This window comes from Amblyraja radiata, chromosome 8, assembly GCF_010909765.2.
Source record: "Amblyraja radiata isolate CabotCenter1 chromosome 8, sAmbRad1.1.pri, whole genome shotgun sequence".
Taxonomy (NCBI): Eukaryota; Metazoa; Chordata; class Chondrichthyes; order Rajiformes; family Rajidae; genus Amblyraja; species Amblyraja radiata.
This window is the reverse complement of record NC_045963.1, coordinates 40569551-40586103: the sequence shown is the minus strand read 5'-3', so window position 1 is coordinate 40586103 and position 16553 is coordinate 40569551. Positions and strand designations below refer to the sequence as shown.

Genomic DNA, 16553 nt, shown 5'->3' with positions numbered 1-16553 from the left:
CTTTCTTTTGTATACTAGCCTGTATTTATAATTGTATCTCATTTATATATTTGAATACAGTATTGTTATTGTAAATAATGCAGTAGTATTTAGGTGAGTTGTTAAAATAGAAAATTAGATGTCACTTTAAATAATGCATTTGTTTTGTTAAATTAATATAAAAAATATTGAAATAAATTTGCATAAGGAATTAATTTTTAATGCTGAGACTACCTGCTCTCACTACAACTACTGATTTTTTCCCCCTACTTTAAGGTCAACTTGAAATTCCCACCGATTTTTGGTTTATTAAATTTGATACAATACATATACCTAATTCCAAATTAACTTACTCAGAGGGTGGTGGATATATAGATTGAGCTGCCAGAGGGGGTAGGTATTATAACAGCATTTAAAATACATTTGGACAGGTATATGGATAGGAAAGGTTTTAGAGGGATATGGGCCAAATGTGTTGGTCAGCATGGACGAGTTTGGCTGAAGGGTCTATTTCCATGCTGCATGACTGAATTGAAAAGAAGAGAGTTTTTATCCGATCGTTAATTAATATTTTTAAAAGATTACTCGTTTGCAGAGTGTTTTTAGCATTTCCACACTCGGTCGAGAGAACCAGAGGAAAACAGGAAAAAAAGCTGCCTTTGAAAAGGAACAACTGCTTCAACTCTCATAAACTCTTTAACACCCAGTGAAGCGTAGTCATTATTATAACGTAGACAATTTAGCACACAGCTGTGATAATATCCAAGTGTCTGATTTAGTGATGAGTAGAGGTATTGGTCAGGACACCAATGATAAATATCTACCTTTCAAATGTTTGGTTTAATATTTCTTCCAAATTGCTATTGGAGATCGGCAACTGATAACATGGCGATAGGACTCCCAATGGTACAAAATTAAAAGGTGAGAGAATTTTAAAAACAAAATATCAAGTGCTCGTAAAGATATGGATGGTTATCTATATTGCTAAAAGTCTGATCTTGACCGCTTTTGGCCCACTGTGCTGCAATTTCCGAGAGAACGTTGCCACCTACGGCCGTCATTTTTGGCCACCTCGCTCAGAGCCCCCCTCCGCCTTTCGGGACCGGAGGATTTTTCCCATCGATGAAAAATCAGAGAGATATTAATGTTTTTTTTAAAATTGCCATTCTCTCTGCTGCCCCTGCTGGTGGAGGGGGGAGGGACTATAAAACCCGGAAGTGGTGTGCCTCACTCAGTCTCTGAAAGATGGAGGAAGCCTGACGGTCATGTCTCTCTGAGCTGTGAATAACACTGGACACATGTCTACTCAACTGTGAGTGCCCTTAATGTGGTTCTAAAATGCTTGCAAAAAGTGTCTATTGTTTCTAAAATTGTTGCAAAAAGTGTCTATTGGTTCTAAAATGCTTGCAAAAAGTGTCTATTTTGGTTCTAAAATGGTTGCAAAAAGTGTCTATTGGTTCTAAAAGGCTTGCAAAAAGTATCTTGATTCTAAAATGCTTACAAAAAGTGTCTATTGGTTCTAAAATGCTTACAAAAAGTGTCTATTGGTTCTAAAATGCTTGCAAAAAGTGTCTATTGGTTTTAAAATGCTTGCAAAAAGTGTCTATTGGTTTTAAAATGATTGCAAAAAGTGTCTCTATTGGTTCTAAAATGCTTGCAAAAAGTGTCTATTGGTTCTAAAATGCTTGCAAAAAGTGTATCTATTGGTTCAAAAATGCTTGCAAAAAGTGTCTATTGGTTCTAAAATGCTTGCAAAAAGTGTATTGGTTCTAAAATATTGCAAAAAGTGTCTATTGGCTGTTGTGGTGGTAACTACTTTGAAAGGCTGCACTGCAAAAAAAAATGGCTGTTGTTGGTGGTGGTAACCGCTTTTAAATGGCTGCACTGGGGGAAAAAAGGCTGTTGGTGGTGGTAACTGCTTTGAAAGGTTGCGCTGCAAAAAAAACTGGCTGTTGGTGATGGTAACTGCTTTGAAAGGCTGCACTGTAAAACAAAATGGCTGTTGTTGGTGGTGGTAACTGCTTTGAAAGGCTGCACTGCAAAAAAAAGGCTGTTGATGGTGGTGGTAACTGCTTTAAAAGTGTCTAATGGTTATAACATGCTTGCAGAAAGTGTCTCTATTGGTTCTAAAATGCTTGCAAAAAGTATATTGGCTGTTGTGGTAACTGCTTTGAAAGGCTGCACTTCAAATAAATGGCTGTTGGTGGTGGTACCTACTTTTAAATGGCTGCACTGGGGAAAAAATGACTGGTGTTGGTGGTGGTAACCGCTTTTAAATGGCTGCACTTGAAAAAAATGGCTGTTATGGTGGTGGTATCTCCTTTGAAAGGCTGCCCTGCAAAAAAAAAATGGCTGTTGTTGGTGGTGGTAACTGCTTTGAAAGGTTGCGCTGCAAAAAAAACTGGCTGTTGGTGGTGGTAACTGCTTTGAAAGGCTGCACTGCAAAAACAAATGGCTGGTGGTGGTGGTAATTGCTTTTAAATGGCTGCACTGGAAAATAAATGGCTTGTTGGGGGTGGTATCTGCTTTGAAAGGCTGCATTGTAAAAAAAAAATGGCTATTAGTGGTGGTAACTGCTTTGAAAGGCAGCAATGCAAAAAAAAAAAGGCTGTTGTTGGTTGTGGTAACTGCCCTGCACCCTGCTTGAAGTGGTATGAAACTGCACTTAAATTCGGTGGCCTTGTAGCCTGCTTGAAGTGGTCGGAAACTGCACTTGCATTCAGTGGCCTTGCACCCTGCTTGAAGTGGTCGGAAACTGCACCTGAATTTGGTGGCCTTGCACCCTGCTTGAAGTGGTAAGAAACTGCACTTGAATTTGGTGGCTTTGCACCCTGCTTGAAATGGTAGGAAACTGCATTTGAATTTGGTTGCCTTACACCCTGCTTGAAGTGGAATTTCAAAGAATGGCCGTGAGTCAACTGTTAGTCCACCAGCCATTAGTGAGCTGCCAGCACATCAGGCTTGAGTGACTGAGCTGCCACCTCAAGAATCCATTTGGCCCACAAATTCCATACTAACCAGTCCCTTCAGCCCACAGTACCCATACTGCATCGGGGGACCAGCCCTCCCGTGTAAACGGGTCCCACTTAGTCTAGTAGCCTTATAAAAGTGCTCTCTTTTCAATCTCAGACATTTCTCGTTTTCTTTCACTGTTGCTGTTTCAAAGTCCTTCAAGTATAAAATCGTCCATTTTGGTGATAGACTATCAACATATCTCGAATGTTCTGGAAATGGCCCCAAGCCAGCAGTGTCTTTGACTGTTAATGTCTGACACCTTTGCCAATACTATGAAAGCCAAAGACTAAGCTAAGTCAGTTCGTTGACCTGTCTTCATATCGTATAGAAACATAGAAAATAGGTGCAGGAGTAGGCCATTCGGCCCTTCGAGCCTGCACCGACATTCAATATGATCATGGCTGATCATCCAACTCCGTATCCTGTACCTGCCTTCTCTCCATACCCCCTGATCCCTTTAGCCATAAGGGCCACATCTAACTCCCTCTTAAATATAGCCAATGAACTGGCGTCAACTACCTTCTGTGGCAGAGAATTCCAGAGATTCACCACTCTGTGTGAAAAATGTTTTCCTCATCTTGGTCCTAAAGGATTTCCCCCTTATCCTTAAACTGTGACCCCTTGTTCTGGACTTCCCCAACATCGGGAACAATATTCCTGCATCTAGCCTGTCCAACCCCTTAAGAATTTTGTAAGTTTCTATAAGATCCCCCCCTCAATCTTCTAAATTCTAGCGAGTACAAGCCGAGTCTATCCAGTCTTTCTTCATATGAAAATCCTGACATCCCAGGAATCAGTCTGGTGAACCTTCTCTGTACTCCCTCTATGGCAAGAATGTCTTTCCTCAGATTAGGAGACCAAAACTGTACGCAATACTCCAGGTGTGGTCTCACCAAGACCCTGTACAACTGCAGTAGAACCTCCCTGCTCCTATACTCAAATCCTTTTGCTATGAATGCTAACATACCATTCGCTTTCTTCACTGCCTGCTGCACCTGCATGCCTACTTTTAATGACTGGTGTACCATGACACCCAGATCTCTTTGCATCTCCCCTTTTCCTAATCGGCCACCATTCAGATAATAATCTACTTTTCTGTTTTTGCCACCAAAGTGGATAACCTCACATTTATCCACATTATACTGCATCTGCCATGCATTTGCCCACTCACCCAGCCTATCCAAGTCACCTTGCAGCCTCCTAGCATCTTCCTCACAGCTAACACTGCCCCCCAGCTTCGTGTCATCCGCAAACTTGGAGATGTTGCATTCAATTCCCTCGTCCAAATCATTAATATATATTGTAAATAGCTGGGGTCCCAGCACTGAGCCTTGAGGTACCCAACTAGTCACTGCCTGCCATTGTGAAAAGGACCCGTTTACTCCTACTCTTTGCTTCCTGTCTGCTAGCCAGTTCTCTATCCACATCAATACTGAACCCCCAATACGTGTGCTTTAAGTTTGTATACTAATCTCTTATGTGGGACCTTGTCGAAAGCCTTCTGAAAGTCCAGGTATAACACATCCACTGGTTCTACTAGTTACATCCTCGAAAAATTCTATAAGATTCATCAGACATAATTTACCTTTCATAAATCCATGCTGACTTTGTCCAATGATTTTACCACTTTCCAAATGTGCTGCTATCCCATCTTTAATAACAGATTCTAGTAGTTTCCCCACTACCGATGTTAGACTAACTGGTCTGTAATTCTCTGTTTTCTCTCTCCCTCCCTTTTTAAAAAGTGGGGTTACATTAGCTACCCTCCAATCCTCAGGAACTACTCCAGAATCTAAAGAGTTTTGAAAAATTATCACTAATGCATCCACTATTTCTGGGTCTACTTCCTTAAGTACTCTGGTATGCAGCCTATCTGGCCCTGGGGATTTATCGGCGTTTAATCCATTCAATTTACCTAACACCACTTCCCGGCTAACCTGGATTTCACTCAGTTCCTCCATCTCATTTGACCCCCGGTCCCCTGCTATTTCGGGCAGATTATTTATGTCTTCCTTTGTGAAGACAGAACCAAAGTAGTTATTCAATTGGTCTGCCATGTCCTTGTTCCCCATGATCAATTCACCCATTTCTGACTGCAAGGGACCTACATTTGTTTTAACTAATCTTTTTCTCTTCACATATCTATAAAAACTTTTGCAGTCAGTTTTTATGTTTCCTGCCAGTTTTCTTTCATAATCTATTTTCCTTTTCCTAATTAAGTCCTTTGTCCTCCTCTGCTGGACTCTGAATTTCTCCCAGTTCTCTGGTAGGCTGCTTTTTCTGGCTAATTTGTATGCTTCATCTTTTGTTTTGATACTATCCCTGATTTCCCTTGTTATCCACAGATGCACTACCTTCCCTGATTTATTCTTTAGCCAAACTGGGATGAACAATTGTTGTAGCTCATCCATGCAGTCTTTAAATGCCTTCCATTGCATATCCACCGTCAACCCTTTAAGAATCAATTGCCAGTCTATCTTGGCCAATTCACGTCTCATACCTTCAAAGTCACCTTTCTTTAAGTTCAGGACCCTTGTTTCTGAATTAACAATGTCACTCTCCATCCTGATGGAGAACTCAACCATATTATGGTCACTCTTGCCCAAGGGGCCAAGCATAACAAAACTGCTAACTAACCCTACCTCATTACTCAATACCCAGTCTAGAATAGCCTGCTCTCTCGTTGGTTCCTCTACATGTTGGTTTAGAAAACTATCCCGCATACATTCCAAGAAATCCTCTTCCTCAGCATCCTTGCCAATTTGATTCACCCAATCTATATGTAGATTGAAGTCACCCATTATAACTGTTTACCTTTGTTGCACGCATTTCTAATTTCCTGTTTGATGCCATCCCCAACTCCACTACTACTGTTAGGTGGCCTGTACACAACTCCCACTAGCGTTTTCTGCCCCTTAGTGTTTCGCAGCTCTACCCGAGGAGGAGGAGCCATCTTGGGGAACGGCTGCTAACCAGCAGCCGTCCGTTTAATTCACTTTTGAAGTTTTTATTAAGTCCTGTGCTTCGTCCGTTGGAGAAATTGACTTTTTAATGTAGGGGGTAATTTTACTTCTAGGTCCCTACCTGATCGGTGAGGCAGCTTTTTCTCCGGGCTGCCCCGTCGACCCGTCCTCGTGGCCTACCAGCGGGCGTGGAGCACCGTGTCCTGGCGGGGACCGCCCAGCACCTCAGCTTCGGTGGCGGCACAGCGCTGGAGCGCTATCGTGGAGCGGAGCGGGCGATGCCTTGCCTGGGTCGCCGCGCTGGATCGACGCGCTGGAGCCCCGGTGAGCTGTGACCGCCGAGATCAACATCTCCGGGCTGCGGGTCTGCGGGCGGCGCCGACTCTAACATCGGGAGCCTGGGAGCTCCAACCCGGCGCGGCCTTGTCGGCTTCGGAAGCCGCGGTCCCCAGCTAGGAAGCGGCCGTTCCAGGTGGTCCAGCCGCTGAGAGGACTCGCCTGACGCCGGGGCAACACCACCCGGCCAGAACGGCCAGGAACATCGGGCCTCCGTAGAGGCAATAGCGGAGGCCTCAATAGGCCTGACTTTGGGTGAACTGGGGATGGGGACTGGACATTGTGCCTTCCCCCACAGTGGTATCCACTGTGGGGGGATGATTTTTTCCTGTGTGTAGTTAATATGTTAGTCTGTGTCCAAGATGGCTGTCGGAAGGGAGAGTGGACGCTGGCGCGCTTTAGCTGCCGCTGCTCTCTCTTTCACATTGTGTTTTTTGATTTTTTGTCTTTGGAGCGATTTCTGTCTTTAATTTGTGTATTGGTGATGTCCTTATTATTTATTTTACTCCGACTATATGTTTTTTCTCTTCTTTTAATTTCTGTAAGGTGTCCTTGAGATTTTGAAAGGCGCCCGAAAATAAAATTTATTATTATTATTATTATTACCCATATCGTTCCACATCCTCCAAGCTAATCTCCTCTCTAACCAGCAATGCTACCCCACCTCCTTTTCCTTTCTGTCTATCCCTCCTGAATATTGAATATCCCTGGATGTTCAGCTCCCAGCCTTGGTCACCCTGGAGCCACGTCTCCGTGATCCCAACTATATCATAGTCATTAATAGCTATCTGCACATTCAACTCATCCACCTTATTACGAATGCTCCTTGCATTGAGACACAAAGCCTTCAGGCTTGTTTTTACAACACTCTTACCCCTTATACAATTATGTTGAAAAGTGGCCCTTTTTGATTTTTGCCCTGGATTTGTCCGCCTGCCACTTTTACTTTTCACCTTGCTACCTATTGCTTCTACCCTCATTTTACACCCCTCTGTCTCTACGCTCACACATTTAAGAAACCCTTTCCCTTTAACTCCATCCTCGACTAACCCATTTGACACCCCACCCCCCTTGTGTGTGGCTGATTGATTGTTCTTGAAAAGCCTGCAAGATGCATAATCTGCCATGAGTTTTGTATCTATAGGCGTCGCAGTGGACCAAAGCAGATGTCCTTGCAAGTGAAAATGTAGCTTGGGAAGAATGCTCTTTTCAGCATTATGAATAGTTGCAAACTTGGTTAATCCAAGATCTTGAGTTTCCTTGTCCTGCAGAGTTCCATTGTCAAACCTCTGGTCAGATGCCTGTTGCGGCCACAGAACTAAAATGGCCCTTTCCAAAAGTTCACATGGCATCTTTGGTGACGGTGTATTAGCTCTCCTGGACCTGTTTTCAGCCTTTCACCAGATACTCCTCATCCACACCTCTCCTCCACTGTCCATGCATCATCCTCATCTCGCACAACTTGACTAATACAACGAAGGTAGACACAAAATGCTGGAGTAACTCAGCGGGATAGGCAGCATCTCTGGAGAACATGTATAGGTGATGTTTCAGGTCCCCCCTCACCTGTATCAACATACTACCTGCCAGGTAGACACAAAATGCTGGAGTAACTCAGCGGGACAGGCAGCATCTCTAGAGAAAAGGAATGGGTGACGTTTCGGGTCGAGACCCTTCTTCAGACTAATTTAATCAGACTTAATCAGTCTGAAGAAGATACTCGACCCGAAACATCACCCATTCCTTCTTGTCAGAGATGCGGCCTGTCCCGCTGAGTTACTCCAGCATTTTGTGTCTACCTTCGATTTAAACCAGCATCTGCAGTTCTTTCCTACACATATTACTTGCCAGGCTTTGTCCTGCCCGTCCCAGTTTGACAAACCACAAAACACAAATTTTCGTTGGACGGAACTGCAGATGGTGGCTTACACTGAAGATAGACACCAAGTGCTAAAGTAACTCAGCAGGTCCGGCAGCATCTCTGGGGTAAAGGAATAGGAGATGTTTTGCTTCGAAACCCCTTCTTCAGACAGTGAGCCAGGGGAGAGGGAAACTAGAGGTATGAAAAGGTTCAGAACAAATTGGAGCCGGCACCGATGACAAAGGAAAGGTGGAGCCCACAATGGTCCATTGTTGGCTGTGGAAGTGGTGATGACGAAGGGATATATGGATGCGAACAGTGGAACTGGCAGGATGGCTCTTTGGGGGGGGGGGGGGGGGGGGGGGGGGGGGGGGCTTGCCAAGTTTAAAGGACTACTGTTTGGCCAATATGTTTTAGACAATAGGTGGAGTAGGCCATTCGACCTTTCGAGCCAGGACCGCCATTCAATGTGGCTGATCATCCACAATCAGTACCCCGTTCCTGCTTTCTCACCATATCCCTTGACTCCGCTATCTTCAAGAGCTCTAACTCTTTTGAAAGCATCCAGACAACCGGCCTCCACCGCCCTCTGAGGCAGAGAATTCCACAGACTCACAACTCTCTGTGTGAAAAAGTATTTCCTCATCTCCGTTCCAAATGGCTTACTCCTTATTCTTAAACTGTGGCCCCTGGTTCTGGACTCCCCCAACACCAGGAACATGTTTCCTGTCTCTAGCGTGTCCAAACCATTAATAATCTTATATGTATCAATAAGATCTCCTCTCATCCTAAATTCCAGACTATACAATCCCAGCCGCTCCATTCTATCAACATATGACAGTCCCGCCATCCCGGGAATTAACCTTGTGAACCAACGCTGCACTCCCTCAATAGCAAGAATGTCCTTCCTCAAATTTGCACACAAATCTCCAGGTATGGTCTCACTAGGGTCCTGTACAACACCAGAAGGACCTCTTTGCTCCTGTACTCAACTCCTCTTGTTATGAAGGCCAACATGCCATTCGCTTTCTTCACTGCCTGCTGTACCTGCATGCCTACTTTCAATGACTGATGAACAAGGACCCCCAGGTCCCGTTTGTACTTCCCTTTTTCCCAATTTGACACCATTTAGATAATAATCTGCCTTCCTGTTTTTGCTAACAAAGTGGATAACCTCACATTTATCCACATTAAACTGCATCTGCCCTCATCAGCAGAGCCACTGTAGAGAAGGTTGACAGTTTTAAGTTCCTCGGCATCCATATCGCGGGCAACTTAATTAACTTTGTACTTTCTTACTGATGCAATGAATGGCGGAGTAGGCTTGATGGGCCGAATGGCCTAATTCTGCTCGTATAACTTTATGAAAGCACATCAGTTTACAGTTTAAGATCTGAGAAGATTCGGCATATCAGTGAGGATTCTCTCAACTCTACAGATACATTATAGAAAGTATTCTGACTGTATACATTGCAGCCTGGTACAGCAACTGCTCTGCTTATGACGACCTGAAACAGCAGAGAGTGAATATAACCCAGTCCATCGCAGGCTCGTCATTTCTTTCCATCCAGTCAATCATCAGGAAGGCTGGAAGTATAATCAAGGATACCTGTCCCCCTGGTGATTCTCTTTTACTATTCTACCTTTTGGAAGGAGCTTGCAAAGCTGCACACCCAGATTTAAGAACAGCTTTGGTTTTAGAGATACAGCGTGGAAACAGGTCCTTTAGCCCACCGAGTCCACGCCTACCAACAATCACCCCATATACTAGTTTCATTCTACAAACTAGGGACAATTTACAGATACCAATTAACCTACAAACCTGTTCGTCTTTGGAGTGTGGTACAAAACCAAAGCACCCAGCCACGCGGTCACCGGGAGAACGTACCAACTCTGTACAGACAGCACCCATTGTCTAGATCGAACCCGGGTCTTTGTCTCTGCAAGGCAGCAACTCTACCACTATGCCACTCACATCTTCTTCCTCACTGCTATCAGACTCCTGAACCAATCACCTTTTTCTCACCCCCTTTCTGGAGGTTCTGCCGTGCACTCTCACTATTAACTCTACCTCATTCAGTCATTGTTAGAATTTTCTTCTTCAGATTGCTCTACAACCTTTGCACCATCCTGCTGTTTTGCTTTTGTATTTATTGCTTTAACTATCATTGCCATGTATACTGTTTACTCTTACATCATCATGCGAACAAGGAATTTTATTGCACCCTGGTGTATATAAGAAACTAATCTGAGTCTACATTTTCAGAAATGAAATTCACTGCTGCCACAGTAATTTCCAAAGAACATTCCTCTGGATGTGTAGGTGGGTTGCTATATGTATAGAAATATATCATACTCATTATATAAAATGCAAAGATCCCACATTCTACAGTTGGCACTGTGTAGTTCAGAAAAATGTCATAGAATCTTATTGAATTTATCAAGAGTGGTGGCATACTTAACCAATCAGTAACCAAGGTTACGCTGCAAGAGGCAGAATTACTTTTAGTGCAGAAGTACAACCAACGTAAAACACTGAATTTGTTGCCTAGTAACACTGTCTTGTCTCGTTAGCAAACTCATGAGAAATTTGTTCTGCACCCTCCCATTTTTGTCAAAGAGACAATTTGTTGTTGGCCTACAGACTTCACTCCATAAATGTTTGCCTTCCACATCCCAAATGTTTGCAGTGTAGCTGCCCTCTTCAGACAGTGTGATGTGTAGATTCAGTCAATAGTGGGAAAACTGGCCTGTGTGAAAGAGTGGGTTATATCCACAACTCTGCAATTTCTTGCAGAGGGAAAGCCAAGCATCAGGGCTAGAAATACAATTCAGTTCCCACTGATACTCCTGGCACTTATAATAGTCACAAAGATTTTAATGAGACTGGATGACTTGAGTTATAAGCAGAGACTGGATTGGCTGGGATCTTTCTCTGGAGTGCAGGAAGTAGAATGGTGACATTATAGAAGTTTATTAAATTATTAGGGCAAAGATAAAGGCAAAGTTACTATAAAACTTGCAATGAGCCAAGTTATTATGAATCTATAAAGGGTAGGAACAGGCCCTTCAACCCATAATATATGCAACAAACATGATGCCAAGTTAAACCGATCTTCTCTACCAACACGTGATCCATTTCCTCCATTCCTTGCATGTCCATGCGCCATCCTATTAAATGCCACTATTGTATGTCTTAGTTGATTTTATTTTATTGTCATGTGTACTGAGGAACAGTGAAATGCTTTTATTGCATAAAGAATATAGATGATTACAATCGAGCCATCCACAGTGCCCCCACCACCGCCCCTAGCAGCACGTTCCACTGTCAAAAACATGCCCCACACATCATTTTTAATTTTGCTCCTCTCACATAAAGGAGTGCCCTCTGGTCTTTGCCTTTTTCACTTAGGAGAAAAGGTTCTGACTGTCTTGCCTCACATAATTTTAAATACTTCCATCATTTCTCCCCTCAGCCCCTTGACATTCGAGAGAAAACAATCCAAGTTTATCTAACCTCCTCTTTTAGTTAATAACCTTTAATCCAGACAGCATTCTGGTAACCTACGTGATAAGAAACCAGAGCACCCGGAGAAAACCCACGCGGTCACAGGGTGAATGTGCAAACTCCACACCAAAGATACTAGAGGAGCTTTGCTCCACACAGTGCTGGAAGTGATGGCAGGCAGGTTCAGCCCAAGCAGGCATTCTATGTGGCCAAAGTAACAAACAACCATTATGACACATCGTAAATGGGTGTTCCGTTAAGCAGCATCACCAATTAACCCATTAAATGATCCCAATCAACAAAAGCCCGCAGAAACCAGTTGCCAGCTGACTAAATTATTCATCACTTCAGAAATAAATTGGCAGATTCATTCCAACCGAACCCTCAGGTTAGTTTGCTGTAATCTTTCCCTCCAGCGGAATGATGTAGGTATGGAACTCAGAACTGATGTAAATCACTCTACCAGGATTCTTTTCATATGAATAATAATAATTAATTTTGTCTGCAAGGACCTACAAAGTAAACTCTTTCCTTGTCCAAGTGTATATTTGCTTTAAAATGAAAGGTGCACAGGAAAATCTATGGTAGTTGCTGGACAACCCACTATAGGGGGGGGTTGCACGTAAGGTCACCGGGTCAAAGGGCTTGATGCACGATCCATCTGGAGGACATCGCAGCTTCCGGTATATGTTGTTAATACACGAAACGCGTACTTTCCTACCTGTTAAAAATCGCCAAAATGGTGAATTTTAGCGCTGTAAATAATTGTGGAAGTCGGGGTAAGCGTGAGAGACATCTATCCCACTTCAGAATTCCAAAAGTGAAGAGAAATGAAGGTAAAGAGAAGCGAGAGCTGAAGGGACAACAACAGCTAAAGTGCTTGGCGAACATTGGCCGTGCAGATATCAAATTGGAAAATATTGGGAATTATCGCATTTGCTCGCGGCATTTCATCAACAGTAAGGCATTATGTATGTTTTTTCTTCATTCATTTGGTATCTAAAATGTTTCAGAAGTGATAAATCTGGCTGTAAATTTTTTAAATCGCCCTTGGTTCTGAAGTGGGTTTTTACATGCAAAAATAAAAAATTTCTGAAGCTAAATTTATCATTAAAAAAATCTCCAGACTTGCGAGTGGTGTGTGGAAAAGTAAGTTTTCTATCATTATGCTATTGAGATGTATATTTTGGCAAATAATAAAATGTTCTGACAGCTTAAACACCCACTCCCTATCAATAGGATATTGTCAATTTGCTGAGGTTGATTATGTCCAATTAACAGCTAACAATTATGCCATTCCCTGGCTTGAATCTGAGTAAAATGTAATTCAAAACCCACGTATGGTTTGCGATTTTTTAAAATAAATGTTGCTTTCGAGGCGTTTTCTTTTTGTATGTAAAAACCCACTTGAGAACCATGGGCGATTTAAAAATTTTACAGCCAGATTTATCACTTCTGAAACTTTTTAGATGCCGAAGGAATCAAGAAAAAACTATCTTATAATGCCTTACTGTTGATGAAATGCAGTGAGCAAACGCGATAATTCCATATATTTTAAATCTCGATATCTGTACCGCCAATGTTCGCCAAGCACTTTGGCTGTTGTTGTCCCTTATGCTCTCGCTTCTATCTACCGTAATTTCTCCTCACTTTTGGAATTCTGAAGTAGGATAAATGTCTCTCATGCTTATGAAAATGCTTATCCCGATTTCCATAATTATTTACAGCGCAAAAATTGACCATTTCGGCGGGTTTTAACTGGAAACTATGGTCAGTGCTTCCCTGCAGTTCAACACATGTACTCCTGTTGGCGTAGCGTGGCAACAGTATGGGTCACGGGTCGTGACCCGACTGCCGTGCAACCTCTCTATTAATGTGCTTTTGTAGACAAGGAACTACAGATGCAGGTTTTCCAAGGAAAAAACACAAAATGCTGGAGTAACTCGGGTCAGGCAGCATCTGTGGAGAACAAGGATTGGTGATATTTCGGGTGGGGACACTTCTCCAGCATGAAGGGTCCTGACCCAGAACATAACTTAGTCACCTATTCATGTTCTCACAGAACCCATTAACATGCTGTTATTGGTTAAATCGCTTAAGTAGTGATTTGCACAAATTGAATGCTGATCCTCGTATTTTATGAATCTCTCATCAATGTTTAACTCTTCATGTAAAACACGGTCATTATGATACATATAGAACAGGCCCTACAGCCCTCAATGTTTGTGCTGAACATGAGTCCAAGTAAAATTATGTGATCCATATCCCTCCATCCCATGTGCCTATCTAAAAACTCTTAAACGCCACAATTGTACCTGCCTATGCCACCACCCCTGGCAGCACATTCGAGGCAGCTCTGTGTACACAAACATGCCCTGCACATTGCCATTGAGTTTTGCCCCTCTCACCTTAAAGCTATGCCCGCTCGTCTTTGACATTTCCACCCCGAGGAAAAGTTTCTGACTGTCTACCCAATCTATGCCCCTGATAATTTTATACACCTCTATCAGGTCTCCCCTCAGCCTATGACCGCCAAAGGAAACTATTTAAATTCGTGCAACTTCTCCCTGAAGACGAACCCCTCTAATCCAGGGTACACAAAAAAGCTGGAGAAACTCAGCGGGTGCAGCAGCATCTATGGAGCGAAGGAAATAGGCAACGTTTCGGGCCGAAACCCTTCTTCAGACTTCATTTCTGACCAGGCTTCATCTCTGATAAACCTCCTCTGCACCCTTTCCAAAGCCTCCACATCCTTCCTGTAATGGGGCGACCAGATCTGCACACAATACTCCAAATGTAGCCTAATAAAAGTCTTATGACGTTGCAACGTGACTTGTTGACCCTTGGACACTTATTCCCCTCCACGTCCTTGTCTTCTGTGGTGCGGGTGTCCCTCCGTGGAGCAGCTTAGGCCGGGTAAATGAAGGCCGGGTGCATCATTCGTGATGGGAACCAATAGTGGGACGTGAGTGTGGCAGGAGCCCGGAGCGGGACTGGGGGACGGGAGAGAGCGGCGCACACATCGCACGGCAGCTTGGGAAGCGCTTGGAGCCGGAGAGCGGCGGCGGCAAAGATTAGAGAGGACGTTGGGCGGTGGTGTTGACGGTGGTGGAGGTGGTGGTCGTGGTGTTGGTGGTAGCGGCAGCCGGGACTCGCCCGCCGGGCCATGCCGGACTACGGGGTTCCCAGATAGTCGGCGGATCCCCGCTCCCCGGACACGGCAGCGCTGTCCGCCGCATCACCTCCAGGTCGCTGCCGCTGGATGAGCCTCAGGATACCGGGGTGTCAACGATCACCACGTGCCCGCCTTCTGGATAAGCTACAGGGCACCCGTCCGTTGAATTCCTTGGTGCAAGTTGCCATTGGGTGCCCGCTTTGTGGATTAATTACAGGCACCTGTCCATTGCATTAATTACAAGGTATCTGTGTACAAGTTATCACCAGCTACCGTCATCTGGATTAACTACAGGGCACTTGCCCATTGCAATAACTACAAGATACCTGGGTGCAAACTATCACCGCATACCGTCGTCTGGATTAAGTACGGGGCACCTGTCCATTCCATTAACTGCAGGGTACCAGTGTACAAATTATCACCAGTGACCATCTTCTGGATTAACCATAGAGTATCATTGGATGAACTATCAGAATAACCCTGTACAAATTATCACCAGGCTCCATCCACTGGATGAACTACAAGATACCTGCATACAAAATATCACCATATACTGGCTACTGCATTAATCATAGGTTACCTGTGATAAGATTATCGCCAGGTACTATACACTGGATTAACTAAAGGGTATCTGTGTGCAAGATCATCACCATATACTGTGTACTGGAGTAACCACTGTGGTATATTATCAACTCGTATCATCCACTAGATTAACTATTGGGTACCTGTGTACAAGATTATTACCAGGTATAATTTACTGGGTGAACTACAAATTACCTGTGTACTGATAATCATCAGGTTATCAATGGATTAACCACAGGATACGTGCCTATAAGATTATCACAGGAACTATCAAATGGATTAACAAGAGGATATTTGTCCTTGAGATTTTCTCCAGGTATTATTCGCTGGATTACCACTAGGTAATGAATTACTGTCAATCACCTGTCCATCAGGTTATCTACAGGATTCCTGTCAATTGGTTTATCATTAGGTTGTTCACTTAATTATTGCAGGGTGCTGCGCACTGAATTATCACCATGTACTATCCACTGGATTAGCTCTGGATTGTCTGTTACATCCACTACATTACAGCTGGTTCGCAGTGAACAGGTTTATTGCTGGGTCGTTGTCAAGTTTGCAGCAGCTGATTTACCACAGGGTCAGTTACTGCTGAGATTTTAGGGTTGTGGGAGAAGTCTCTGGAATCGCTACCATTTGATCTTGGCCCGTCCTGTCCACAATCGGCATCTTAACTAAATGGGAGAAGAGGAGATGACTACAGTAATTTGTGCAGTGGTGAGATTGGGCAATGAGGCGTGAGGTGATAGCAGGCAACATCAGGGTAGTGGCAGGTAAGTGCTCAATGGTGTCAGAGGCACCCCGCCAGTCTAATGTTGACCATGACAATGTTTCACTACGTAGTTCAATGGTACTGTGTTGTCATATGTACTGATGTACAGTGAAATTCTCTTTTTGCATATTGTTTAGTAAAAATATTACTATACATAAGCACAGCCTTAGTTAAGTACAAGTGTATAGGAATAGTACTTTGAGACAGTAGACAAAGAGTCGCCATGTTTTGGCGCCATTTTTCATGATGTCCAAGTTGTTTTAAAGTCATACAGCGTGTAAACAGTCCCTTCAGCCCAACTTGCCCACAATGACCAATATGTCCCATCTACACTGGTCCCACCTGCCTGCATTTGGCCCATA

At 43.6% G+C, this 16553-nt stretch overlaps 1 protein-coding gene across 4 annotated transcripts in view; it reads left to right on the top strand.

The window, feature by feature from the left end:
• Window positions 1-14658: 14658 nt before the first annotated feature.
• The window catches only part of dop1a (DOP1 leucine zipper like protein A), a 96018-nt gene continuing 94123 nt past the window's right edge, over window positions 14659-16553 (top strand). For 2 of the 4 annotated variants that reach the window (XM_033025638.1, XM_033025635.1), the window contains exon 1: window positions 14754-16192. The gene's annotated coding sequence lies outside the window, so the exon portion shown is untranslated. Of the gene's footprint in view, window positions 16193-16553 lie in introns of all 4 variants that reach the window. The other 2 variants (XM_033025639.1, XM_033025636.1) reach the window with 2 other exon arrangements.